General features: G+C 48.4%; 1 long non-coding RNA gene across 1 annotated transcript; it reads left to right on the top strand.

The window, feature by feature from the left end:
* Window positions 1-5,022: 5,022 nt before the first annotated feature.
* LOC109274813 (uncharacterized) lies at window positions 5,023-8,329 on the top strand. The gene is made up of 3 exons (XR_002083842.2): window positions 5,023-5,634; window positions 7,849-7,930; window positions 8,139-8,329. It is a non-coding gene; the product is annotated as an uncharacterized LOC109274813 (long non-coding RNA).
* The last annotated feature ends 5,588 nt before the right edge of the window (window positions 8,330-13,917 follow it).

Here is a 13,917-nt window from a genome sequence, read left to right as displayed (position 1 = left end):
CTGCCCCATGAAGCCACAGCTTCTGTAAAATGGGGATAAGACAGCCCAGAAGGTCCTTAGGTCAAGGGCACAAATGAACCCCTTCATTCGTCCTTACAGCCACGTCTTCAGTTTACAGAGGTGGAGCAGGTTCAAGGTTGAAAGGGGCTTTTTCAGGGGCGCGCGGAGGGCGGGGGGGTCAATGGCAAACCCTCCAGATCTCCTGAGTGTAAGGATTGTTGGTCTCGGCAGCCTGAAGGGCGAGTTCTCCGGCAGGTTTTATACAGCTGGGTGCAGGTGGAGGGCAAGGTCATCTCCCTCCACTCCCCACCTGCCTCTCGGCCGCGCACCCTCAACCCTGCCCCCCAACCCCTACAGAGGCACAGGCTTCCCCTGGGGACGCTATGGGAACTGGATGGATGATCCAGTGCCTGGAGGGGGTTTGGGGATGAGTTTTGGTCCCAGATCGAAACCATTTATTTTTTCTATCGTTATTGTTGATATTATTATATTTCATACGTAAAGCCCGAGCCCTTTCGGGAGGAGCCAGCCAGCCTGCTATGCTGCTCGGGCCGACCTCCACCTCTCCGCAGTTCCTGCCCGGGAAGGTAGCCTCCTGCTGCCTCCTAGTGGCAGGCGCGGTCGTGGCGGCCTGGCAGGGCTCGCAAACAAGGGAACCGCAGAAACAGGCTTCCCTTAGCGCGTGGTGGAGGCTGTCCGCGGGGAGGGCGGGAGAAAATGCAGCCTGGCTCCCCCGCTGCCCTTTGTAACCCCGCGGATCTGGGGAATCTTGCGAGTGGAGAATAACAGGCCGAAATGGAAAGGCACGGGAGGTTGTTGGGGTTTTTTCTTTCATTCTGCTTTTATTTATTTTTGAATAGACAACACGTTTCCACGTCTCAAAAGACAAAAAAGATCGTAGAGTGAAAAGGGAGTGTCCCTTCCACGGCTGTTCCCAGCAGCCAGTTCCCCTTCTGAGAGGCGGCGATTGTCACCCGCCTTGTGTATATCCCCCAGCAGAAAGTCTGTGCAAATATAAATATTTCACAGGATGGGTAGCTGCCTCTCTATGCTCCTCGGCATCTCGAAGCTTCACTTAGAAGATGTATCATGGGATTTGTTCCATGGCGATTCATACGGAGCGGCCTCATTCTTTTGAACAGCTGCATAATATTCCGTGGTACAGATCTCATAATTATTTGATCAGTTTTCCACGGATGAGCCTTTAGGTTGCTCGTAATCTTTTATAATCATATTGTTGCAACAAAATAACCTTGTACACACACCATTGTGCTCCAGTACGAATGCATCAGTTAGCTATTAGCTGTATAATAAAAAGCTTTTCTTATGGTTCATATGAGTCACTTGTGGCCCTGCTGATCTGGGTAGGGCTGAGCTAATTTTGCCTTGTCTCTCTGTGGCTGGAGCAGAGGGCAGGTCTGCAGGTCGTTGTCTAGGAGGAAGGGACTCAGTCACATATCTGGTGTTTGGTTGGCTCCTGGCTGGGCTACGAAGGGTGCTTGGGCAATGTCTCAGTCAATAGTGCAAGGCCTTTGAAACTCCATGACTGGTACCACATTCTGTCCCCATTCTTTCAGCCCAAGCAAGTCACAGGCTAGCCCAGATTCAATGGGGAGATAGAAACCAGCTTTCCAAGGGAAGGGTGGCAAAGTCACATTGCAAAAGGGATGATGCATGGGACGTGAACTGTTGCGGTCATCGAACAATATGTTTAAATAATGTTTCTAGGGGCTCCTGGGTGGCTCAGTCGGTTAAGCGTCCGACTTCAGCTCGGGTCACGATCTCACGGTCCGCGAGTTCGAGCCCCGCGTCAGGCTCTGGGCTGATGGCTCAGAGCCTGGAGCCTGCTTCCGATTCTGTGTCTCCCTCTCTCTCTGTCCCTCCCCCGTTCATGCTCTGTCTCTCTCTGTCTCAAAAAATAAATAAACGTTAAAAAAAAAATTAAATAATGTTTCTATTTTACAATAGTTAGATTTACAAAAAAGCTGCAAAGCTAATACAGGGAGTTCCTATATACCCCTGTACCCAGGTTCCCCCATTCCTAATATCTTATATCACCGTAGGACACTTGTCACCACTAAAGAACCAATCAGTGATGCATCACCGTTAGCTAAACTCCGTACTCTATTCAGATTTCATTAGTTCTTCCTGAATGTCTTGTTTCCATTCCAGGATCCCATCCAAAGTACCATATTACACTTAATCATCTTAGCTCCTTAGGTTTCTCTTGGCTGTGACCATTTGTCAGACTTGCCTTGGGTTGGAGTCTTTGACACTTTGGAGGAGTGCGGATCAGGTTTTTTGGGTCGACTGTCCCTCAGTTAGGGTTTGCCGGGTGTTTTTCTCATGATTAGATGGAGCTCTGGATTTGGGGGAAGAAGACCACAGAAGTGAAGTGTCTTTCTCACCACATTACCTCAAGGGAACACGTTACCAGTGTCACTTCTCACTAACGATGAACCGGCTAGGTAAGGTGGTGGCTGCAAGGTTTCTCCACTGGGATGTTACTCTTTTCTCCCTCTTTCCATATTGTTCCCTGTAAAGGGAAGTCACTGTGCATAGCCCACACTTAAGAGAGGAAGAGTTATTCCCCGCTTCCTTGAGGGGGCAGGGTCTACACAAGGTGTTCGGAACTCTACTGTTACTTGTTTATGTCATGTATCATTTCAGCGTGGACTCATGGGTATTTCTTCTTTACTTTGTGTCATCTAACACTATGTTATATGTTTTGTTGCTCACATTTTTCCCGTTGGGGCTAGTAAGATGACTGGCCCCCGTGCCCTTGTGACATACCCTCATCATTTGTTTTTGGTTTTATTTTTATTTTTGAGCACTTGCTTACTTTCTGGCACTGTAACTACCTCTAAGTTCATCTCCTTTGTTTTCGGCCCCAGCCCTACAATCAGCCATTTCTCCACGGAGCCTGTTTCCTTTCACTGGAGAGTGGTATTGCAAATCAGGACCTTGGGGCGCCTGGGTGGCTCAGTCGGTGAAGCGTCCGACTTCGGCTCGGGTCATGGTCTCACAATTCGTGGGCTCGAACCCCACATCGGGCTCTCTGCTGACAGCTCAGAGCCTGGAGTCTGCTCTGGATTCTGTCTATCTGTCTCTCTCTCTTTCTGCCCCTCCCCCCTCACACTCTGTCTCTCAAAAATGAATAAACATTAAAAAAATTTTTTTTTAAATCAAGGTCTGTACCCTGGGTGTGCTTGTTGTGACTGGAGTCCATTCTCAGTGGGTACTATGTGTAACACACACACACACACACACACACACGTATATACACATAACTGTATTTCTATATCTGTTCATTAGCATCTATATTAAGCGAAACATGACTTCATGCTAATGCCTCCCACTCAACCCCATTCATAGCGTTCATCCTATCTCTCTCCTCTTGCTTATCTAGAATCCCCCACTTCAACAGCGAGACACCTGCTCCCACCATCTGGCGTCCTAATTTATTTAATTGGGCAATTCCAGCACACATGCATGGGAGTTTCGGAATTCTCAGCCCGTGCTCCCATGAGAAATAACTTTACCAACTAGAGTACAGTGCTTATGGACGGACAGTTCTTTGGCCTCCAGTGTTGTCTCCAGATATTCCCAAAGTTATTTAGGTCGGCACACCTATTGCCCACATCACTCGGTGAGACTATGTCATACGTTTACGATACAGTTAAACTCTTTCTTCAAATCTGCCTGCATTACGATTCGCTTCGATTCTTGTTCGTAAAGGTCTCCGAGTCCTGACAAGTGGATAGTCACGTGCCCACTGCTACAGGGCCAGGCAGGATGGTTTCAGGGCTCTAGAATGGTGCTTCACCTAATCACCTATCCCGCTCTCTTCAAATCTGCGGCAGCCACTGGTCTGTCTTTGCTCTCTATAGTTTCACCTTTTTGTTAATCATATAAATGGAATCAAACAGTGTATAGCTTTTGAGACGGGCTTCTTTCACTTAGCAAATACGCATTTAAGACGCATCCGTACTGTTGTACGGCTTAACAGCGGCTTCCTTTTGATTGTTGAATAGTATTCTATCGTATGGATGTACCACTGTTGTCCATTCACCTATGAAAGGAAATCTTAGCCGCTTCCAGCTTTGTCGGGAATGTAAGGCTGCTATAAATATTTGTGTGTGGGCTTTTGTGTGAGCGTAGTATTTCTAATCAGCTGGGTAAATTTCTGAGTCATATGGTAAGTTGAGAAGTAGCTTTGTAAGAAACTGCCAAACTGTCTTCCAAAGTAACTGTGCCATTTTTCACTCCCAGCCGCAATGAGTAAGAGTTCCCGCTGCTTCGCATCTACATCTGCACTTGCTTTTGCCAGCTTGGGGGGGAGGGATTTGTCCATTTTAATAGGCGTGTAGTCGTTGTTTACATTTGCACTTTATTTTAATTTGCATTTCCCCGAAAATAAATGAGGCTGAGAATCTTTTTGTAGGCTTGTTTGCCACCTGTGTGTCTTCTTTGCTGAGGTGTCTGTTCATATCTTTTGCCCATTTTAAAATTGGGTTGTTTGTTTTCTTCCTCCTGGTGAGTTTTCGACGTTCTGTGCATATTCTGGATATGATCTTTTATCTGATACGTGATTTGTAAATATTTACTCCCATCCTGTGGCTGGGATCTTTTCGTCCTCTTAACAGTGCATTTTACAAGGGCACCTGGGTGGCTCAGTCGGTTAAGCATCCAACTTCGGCTCAGGTCATGATCTTGCCGTTCATGAGTTTGAGCCCCACATAGGGCTCTCTGCTCTCAGCACAGAGCCTACTTCGGATCCTCTGTCTCCCTCTCTCTCTTTCCCTCCCCTGCTCTCTCTCTCTCTCCCTCTCTCTCAAAATAAATAAAAACATTTAAAAACAACAGTGCATTTTACAGAGCAAAGCCTTAACAGGTGTCCAACTTAGCAACTTTTTTCTCTCATGGATTGCATATTTGGTTTTGCATCTAAAAACTCACCACCAAACCCAGAGTCAAGCAGATTTTCTCCTGTTTTCTTCTAGACTTTTATTGTTTTGTGTTTTGCCTTTAGGTCTGTGATCTGAGTTCACTTTAGTTACTTTTATGTAAAGTCTAAGGTCTATACGAAGGATCTTTTTCTTCTGCATATGGTTCCAGCAGCAGTCAAGAGACTATCTGTTCTCCATATAACTTCAATCTTCTAAAGTGTAGTAAGACTTTTTCTGTGGCCTAACCTACGGAACCCTGGAGAATGTTTTTCCTTTAGAATCTTTAACATTATAGTCGCAGGTATTCTAAATTCCCTGTCTGATCATTCCAACATCAGTGTGATATCTGAGTCTGCTTCTGATGTCTGTTTTGTCTCCGAAGTCTGTATTTTTCCTTGCCTTTTGTTCCTTCCCCTGGGGGAGGCTGAAGAACCAGATCTGGAGATGGGAAGATCATCCTGGATTGTCCAGGGTAAATGCAATCACAGCCATCGTGTAATCACACAGAAGAGGAGAAGGCGATGGGACCATGGAGAAGACAAATAGACTCTCCACCGTAAGCCAGAGAATGGCGGCCGCCGCCAGATGCAAGGAAGCGCTTCTCCTCTAGAGCCCTCAGACAGTGGCAGTCCAGCTGCCATTTTAGCCCGGTGACACTGATTATGGATTTCTGGCCTCCAGGACAGTAAGGAAATAACATTTCTGTTTTTGTTATTTACTTATTTACTTATGAGGGAGAGAGATCCGGCACGAATGGGGGAGGGGGGGCAGAGGGAGAGAGCCAGAGAATCTTAAACAGGCAGCACACTCAGCGCAGAGCCTGACTCGAGGCTTGATCGCACGACCCTGGGATCCCGTGTGACCCGAGCCTAAACCAAGAGTCGGCGCTCTTCAGCCTGATCCACCCAGGTGCCCCAAGTTCTGTTGTCTTAAGCCACTGGGTTCGTGGTAATTCGTTACAGCAGCCTCGGGAAACTAACACAAGCCTGCCTTGTAAATTTTGGTTGAAAGCTGGACACGTTGTATAGGATGATAAATACTGAGGGCTGGCGCTAATCTTTCTAGGAGCTGAACTGCACTCAATACTTGTAGCTCTAGGCACAAGTATAGGTTTCAAGTTCCTCTGTGTCCTTGTTCTCTCTTTCTTTTTCATTTCTGGAGCTTCCCTGTGGTTTGCAGTAATTTCAGCCGTCATGCACTATTATGATTCTGGAGCCTTACAGGTGTGATGGTAAAGCTGGGGGGTGGGGGCATCCCTGACCTTCTAATGAAGTTTCAGGCTTTTAGTGGGTTCCTCTTATCTCAGGAGCATGGCCTTTGGGGAGTGTTTCTATTCCTCCTCCCGAGGTAGCGCTCCCCTCCCCCTGCTTCTGGTATCTTCTCTGGCTAAAACAGCCCAGCCTATTCACTCTGTTGTCTAGGGTATCCCCCCCACCCCCACCCCCACCCCCTTGAGTGAAACAGGAAGTCTGGAGAGGACTGAGGAGGCACAGAGTTCCTTTTGCCTTAGCTGTGGTAAAGTCTCTGAACTGCCTTCTGGCAAAGTCCTATCCACCAGAGCTGAGGAGGAAGGTCCCGGGAGGACTTTACCATGGCCTCTCTTTGCCTCTCCCCGCCAGAGCCACATGGGGAGCTCTCTCAGACCCTCCCCCATTGGAGCCTGGTGAGGTTCCTGGAGGAAAAGGCTGCAAAAGTAAGAGGTCTCCCCCACTGCCCATGACCAGGGTCCCTGGGGGCTTCTGTCTCTTACACTGGTGCCCAAATCACCTTCAGCAGTTGGAAGCCAGTCTTGGGTGCCGTATCTTTCTGGATGTGCCTGACTGCTCAGATTCTGGGGTCCCAGGGTGCCTTGCAACCTCAGTTCTGGGGTGGATTCAAGAGTAGTCATTGTTTTTCAGCTCACCTAGTTTTTGCTTATGGTTAAGACAGAAGCAATGGCTTCTCAGCACTTTACGTGTCAGGCTTGACACCAGAAGCCCCTGTTGTGGCCATTTTTTATACCAATCTACCACTGCAAGTACGAAATTATTAAAGGGTCACAAAATCATAGGGCTATAATGTTGGGATCATAAAGACATTGGCACATAGAGTTTTGCAACTGGGGAATCATAAACTCCAAGAATAAAAATTCCCCAGATTGAAAATCACCGTGGGCTCTCCACTGCTTACAGGGTGCTCGTGAAATGATCGTAAATGTGACATAAAATGCTTTTCAGTATGGCCCGCCCCATCCCTCCAGCCCCCTCTCTCACCACCCAAATCCTGTCCCCGCTGCCACTCCCCCCACAAGACGAACTCAATGTCACACTCAGGGGTCCAGCTTGTGCTTCTGAACTAAGTGAGATTCTCTGATGCGCCTGGAACTTTGCCTGCACCGAGGCGATCCCTCAACAGTCATTTGTTATTCTAATGAATGAATACAATTATAAAGCTCTTATCACAGCCCGTAGCTTGAGCAAGTATTGACAGTGGCCAGTCTCTACCGTGCACCTTGATTTGGACCTGCCGCTCTTTTAAGCACTTCCTTCACATATAGTGATTTATTCTATTTTCATAGCCTTACGTGGCAGGTACTCTCATTATTCCCCTTTTAAAGATGAGGCACAGAGACGTGAGCCACTTACCCCAGGTCACCCAGATGGTAAGTGCCAAAGCTGGGATTTGAACTCAGGGGAAGTGCATCAATGGATTGTAACCAGCATGAAGCTTCTGCTATTGTGCTAATGCTAGATGTGTTACATACATACGGGATCTCTACTCTCATGATAATCTTCCATGAAAAGAATGGAGAACCAGAGAGGTTAAGTGGCTTGCCCAGGGTCACACAGCTAGTAAAAGCTGGAACTAAAGTTCAAACCGGGTCTGTTTCCTCTAAAATCCTACCCTTTCTTATTCTCAGCATGGCTCCTGGCTGTCTCTTGAGAGAAGAAAAGCCTTTGCCACCTTGCCAAGCCATCAGACTCCCACACTTCCTTCGGGAGGTAGTTCAAGGGTCCCTTCTACTGTGATGCTTTCCTGGACTCTCCCTCACCACCCCAGCTGCCCCAATCTGACCCTTCCTCCTCGAGCCCCCATACCCCTGACCTGTACCAACAGGTGGTCTTGGGGGAAAATCAGGGCTCTGCTGAGTGTCCTTGATTAATCCTTTGTGTGACCAACTTAGCTTTGATTTTTTTTTCTCACCTGCAGAACAGGTGCTGAGAAAAGCACCCCCCTCATGGGTTTGGATGAAATATGCACACGCCTTGGCCAAATGCTTACTGAAGCGCAGTGTCGTTATATACGACGCTGTATATAATGATCTGCTTAAATGTCTGTCTCCCTCACTTGACTTGAGGGCAGGGACTGATTCTGATCTATCTCTGTGCCTCCGGCACCCAGCGCGGTTACAAGAGCTGTTAAATAAATGTGAAGTAAATGAATGAAAAAGAAATAAATGAGTCTCAGAATTCTAGTCTCATAATTCCACACATAAAATCGAAGACCCTTGCCTCACATGACCGCAAAGCTGAGAGGTTCTTGGAGAAGAACTTTCTGAGGCTGTTGATCTTTCTGACTAGCATCCACCATTAGTAATGCACTTTATGTCGCTGTCCAGTGTGAACACACACACACACACACACACACACACACACACACACACATGCCTAGACACACATACACACGCATAGAAAGTTTCATGAAACGGCGTTTTTCCTAACTATGTGGGATAAACCCAGACATTTTCTCTTGTCTTCTCTTACGTCGTCTCCTATCTTTTCCATTCTTTTATTTGATTAAAAAAAATTTTAATGTTTATTTATTTTTGAGAGAGAGAGAGAGAGCCAGGTAGGGGCAGAGAGAGAGGGAGACACAGAATCCGAAACAGGCTCCAGGCTCTGAGCTGTCAGCACAGAGTCCGAGGCGGGGCTCGAACCCACGGACTGCGAGATCATGATCTGAGCCGACACCAAGAGTGGGACGCTTACCCGGCTGAGCCACCCAGGTGCCCCTTGTCTCCTATCTTTTCCATTAAAAAAAAACAAAACAAAACAAAAAAAAAACTACTGCTTTGGGTCCATTCAACTGATTTCATGTCCCAAGTTTGCATCGTGGCCCATGGTTTGAAAAGCCCTTTCCTCGTCCCACGGCTCTGCCAGAACCTCCCTCCAGCATCCGTGACATGCATCCAGCGCCCCTGGTGAAGGGAAGTCCCCCCCCTCAGAAGGTAAGAGGTTTCACTATTGGACAGCAGCCTTCAATGTTAGAAAGCCCTTCTTTCTCCGAAGGTGAAATTCACCTCCCTGGAACTTCCCCGTTGGCTCCTGTGGGGCTGCGGGTCTCTATGAAGGCGATCACTCCTCCCCGGGCTTCACTTTCTTCCTCCTGCTCCCACGCACGTGCCCCCCTCCCTAAGTGCACGGAGCCCGCGAGTCCATCATCAAAGCCACTCTTTGGGCCTTGATCTTCACCTGTCGTCTCCTGTTACTTGCTTTTATTTTCTTTTGCTTTACGGGAGTGGGGTCACTGGAGTCCATCCATCCAAGTGGTCAAAGTCTTTGGTCCCGGAACAGGGAAGCTGTTGGCACTGTGGGGGATATCAGAGAGTCTGGAGGGGTGGAGAGGGGCCGGAGACGGCAGGGACTCAGGCCCCAGGGAGGGGCCCAGCCAGGGTCGCAGGTCCTGAGCGGCCTCCTCTCCTCCCTGTCGCCACCCCGCTGCGGGATGCCTGCAACCTCTGGGGAAGCTCACCTCCTCTCAGCGAGGAGGCCAAGGGCCTGTGGCGGCTCAGGCCACACACCGAACAGGGCCCGGTGCGGGCTGAAAATGCAGGGCCCCTTGTTCAAAACTGTTCGAAAACGACGCGTTTCAAGCCAGTGAGGGCACAGCAATGAGTGTGAGTCTGTCCCAGCGTGGGCCCGGCCCAGCTGCAGGGATCTCGTACCCGTGATGCCGACCCTGCCCTTTGTCTGGGGAAGCAGGCTCAGCAGACATTGTGTGAGGGAGGCCTGGGTGGGGCTGGGACCCCAGACTGCAGGAAATGAACCCGGCTCATGAAAGTTCAGGCAAGGGGGACCTTTGAGGTCACCTGGCCCAAACCCCTCCACATCCAGTTACAGAATCTGAGGCCCAGAGAGATGGCCCGAGGTCATCCTGCAAATTGGTTCCAGAGCTGAATCACAACCCCAGCCCTGGGATCCTTCCCTCTCCCCCCACCCCTGCCGCTCCTCTCCGTTTGTTTCCAGTCGCCCCTGCCACGTGCTGTACGGAAACCCGTCACATGCTGACAACACCTTGCAAATGTCTATCTCCCCTCTCTGCTGTCTTTTCCCCAAGCTCCAGACTCCACCCCTGCAGTAGCCTCTTGCTTCCTCTCCTACCACCCCCTACGCTTCCTCTCTGACCCTCCTCCCGCCCCACTCCCTGAGCCACCTGAGTGTGAGTTTTTAACTTACAGATCAGGTCCTGCGGCACCTCTGCCCTCAGCCTATCGACGCACTGCATACAGATTGCGATCCCCCTCCTTGCCGCAGCCCACAAGATCAGGCCCCGTGGCTTCTCCCATGACCGTCTGCCCCCTGCCCTCTGCTCCCACACGGTGACCTTGCTATGGTCCAGCTGCACCCAGCTCAAGCCCACCCTGCATGCCGATTCCTTCTCTAGAGCATTCTTCCCCACGATGGCCCCCTGGCTTCCCTTCATTCAGGTCTCAGCCCACAAGCCTCTTCCCCCAGGAGGTTTTCCCGTGCGGTCCTTCATACCAGTTAACCCTCCCTGAACTGACGGTACCTATTTGTTCCTTTATTTTCAGGATCCCCTGTAGAACACGGCTTGCCGGAGGGTGGAGACCTGTCTTGCGCCCTGCTTGCTTGCATGGTGACTTGCTGGCCCCCGGCACGTCACTGGCGCCCTACGAAGAGCTGTTGAAGGGATGAACAGATTCATAATGAAATGAATTCACTTAGCAAGCATTTTTGCAGGGTATTCTGGGCCAGGTGTTGTGCCGGGCACAGAGAACTCAGATGTGAAGCAAGAGGACAATGGTGCCTGCCCTCAAGGAGTTGGCTCACCGTCTTGGGGCAACACAGATCTTTGGAGGAGCAGTAGGGTGACGGGTGGCTTGGCGAAGCCGAGCCTAAGCCGTGTCTAAGAAGATGAGGTGAAGGGGAATGGGAATGGGTCCTCGCAGTTAGGGGGTGGATTTGGGGGACCATCGTCCCTTTTCTGAGGAACTAGGAAGGCTCTGTCTCCCGGGTTCCTCAGCCCATTAGGCCGAGGCTGGGCTCCGCCCGTATGATGAGCTCCCTTGGGGCCCTCCACCCATAAGACGTGCTTGCACATTGTTTGAGACCCGCTTCCTGCTGCCGCTGGAATCAGGAAGAAGACTGGCGTGGCTCCACTCAGGAAACCCAGCCTCGCCCGGTGGGCATGAGGCCCAGCCTGGGTGAGCCTTGTGGGTACCTTGGCACTCCTCAGACCACCCCCGAAAGGATTCCAATCTCCCACTTCTCCTCAAGCCTTCCAGCTTCACATGACACCCTGCCCATGGCTACCCACCCCCTACAGCCCCAGCCTGGTGTTGCCAGTCCCTCCCTTTCTTGTAGATGGCATGATTGAAGCCTAAGGGCAGAGCAGGGCCCTTGAAGACAAAATCACTTCCTCCGGGAAGCCTTCTGTGCTTTCTCATTAGTAGTGCCTCCTCCTTTTCCTTACGCCCAGAGTGCACATCCTCTGTTTGTTTGTTTGTTTGTTTATCCAAACATCCATCCATCCAACCAACCTACATTCACTGAGCACTTACTAAGCTCCTAACATGTGTTCACAGAGGTGAGCAAAAACATGGCCGCTGCCTTCACAGAGCTTACAGTCTAAAAAGGGGAATTGTGCAGCTAGTTGCAAATTTCAAAACGAATCACAGCTGTGATAAATGCTATGTGAAACTTGTACCTGAACCTATGTGGTGGGCGGGGGTGGGGGTGGGCGTCAGTGCAGGGACGGTTTTCCCGAGGAAGGAATGTTTCACCCAACACAGCACTGCCCACAATGGCAGCCGGTAGCTGCATGGGGCTACTGAGTACTTGAAATGTGGCCAGTGCCACAAAGGAAATGAAATTAAATGTATATATATATATATATATATATATATATATATATATATATATTGAAGCAAACATAACGTTATATTAGTTTCAAGTGTGCAATGTCATGATTCAACAATTCCACACGTTACTCAGTGCTCATCATGATAAGCGTCCTCTTATCCTCTTTAACGATTTCACCCATCGGATTTCACCCACCTCTCCTCCGGCAACCACCATTTTGTTCTTTGTGTTCAAGAGTCTGGGGTTGGTTGGTTTGTCCTTTTTTCCTTAACTCGTTCATGTGTTTTCTTTCTTCAAGTCCACATACGAGTGAAATCGTATCGTATTTGTCTTCCTCTGTCGGATTTATCTCAGCGCCATATTCTCTCGGCCCGTCCATGTTGTTGCAAATGGCCAGATCTCATGCTGTTTTATAGCTGAGTAACATTCCATTGTGTATATACATTACATCTTCTTGGTCTGTTCATCTGTGGATGGATACTTGGGTTATTTCCATATCTTGGCTATTGTAAATAAGGCAATAAATATAAGGGTGCGGTTATCTTTTCAAATTAGTGTTTTCATTTCCTTTGGGCAAATGCCCAATGATAGAATCACCGGATGGTGTAGTAGTGCTATTTTTAATCTTTTGAGGAACTCCCGCAGTGTTTTCCACAGTGGCTGCACCAGTTTGCATCCCCACCAACGGCACACAAGGGTTCTTATTCTTCCATATCCTCACAAACACTTGTTACGCCTTGTCCTGTTGATGCTAGTCTTGTCTTGTCGATACTAGCTAGCTATTCTGACAAGTGTGAGGTGATATCTCATTTTATTTTGATTCGCATCTCTCTGATGATGAGTGATTTGAGCATCTTTTCAATGTGTCTATTGGCCATCTGGATGTTTTCTTTGGAAAAAAATGTTTCCAAACATTTTAAAATCAGAGTGTTTAACGGGGGTTGGGGGGAGGGTTTCATACTGAGTTGTAGAAGTTCTTGATATGTTTGGGATATTAACTCCCTATCGGATATATCATTTGCAAATATCTTCTCCCATTCAGTAGGTTGTCTTGTCATTTTGTTGGTGGTTTCCTTTTCTGTGCAAAAGCTTTTTATTTTGATGTAGCCCCAAGAGTTTACTTCTGCTTCTGTTTCCCTTGCCTCAGGAGACAGATCTAGAAAAAGGTTGCTAAGGCTGATGTCCGAGAGACTACTGCCTATGTTTTCTTTAAGGAGTTTCATGATTTCAGGTCTCACATTTAGGTGTTTAATCCATTTGAGTTTATTTTTGTGTATGGTGTAAGAAAGTGGTCCAGTTTCATTCTTGTGCCCGTAGACGTCCAGTTTTCCCAACACCACTTGTCGAAGAGACCGTCTTTTTCCCCTCGCATATTCTTGCCTCTTTTGTTGTAGATTAATTGACCATATAAGCGTGGATTGATTTCTGGGCTTTCTGTCCTCTTCCATTGATCGATGTGTCTGTTTTTGTGCCAATACCATACTGTTTTGATTCTTAGAGCTTTGTAGTATATCTTAAAGTCTGGGATTGTGATACCTCCAGCTTTGTGTTTCTTTCTCAAGACTGCTTTGGCTATTTGGGGTCTTTGGTGGTCCCATGTAAATTTTAGTATTTGTTCTAGTTCTGTGAAAAATGCGGTTGGTGGAGAAACTGAATTTCTAATTGTATTTCTTTAAATATTAAAAAAAAATTTTTTTTACATTTTTATTTATTTTTGAGAGACAGAGAGAGACAGAGCCCAAGTGGGGGAAGGGCAGAGAGAGAATGAGACACAGAATGCAAAGCAGGCTCCAGGCTCTGAGCTATCAGCACAGAGCCTGACGCGGGGCTCAAACCCACAAACGGTGAGACCATGACTTGAGCTGAAGTCTGACGCTTAACCGACT

The sequence above is a fragment of the Panthera pardus genome, unplaced genomic scaffold (genome assembly GCF_024362965.1).
Source record: "Panthera pardus isolate Hobbes unplaced genomic scaffold, ASM2436296v1 HiC_scaffold_25, whole genome shotgun sequence".
Taxonomy (NCBI): Eukaryota; Metazoa; Chordata; class Mammalia; order Carnivora; family Felidae; genus Panthera; species Panthera pardus.
Note: the sequence above shows the minus strand (reverse complement) of the source record. Positions and strands in the feature narration are given on the sequence as shown.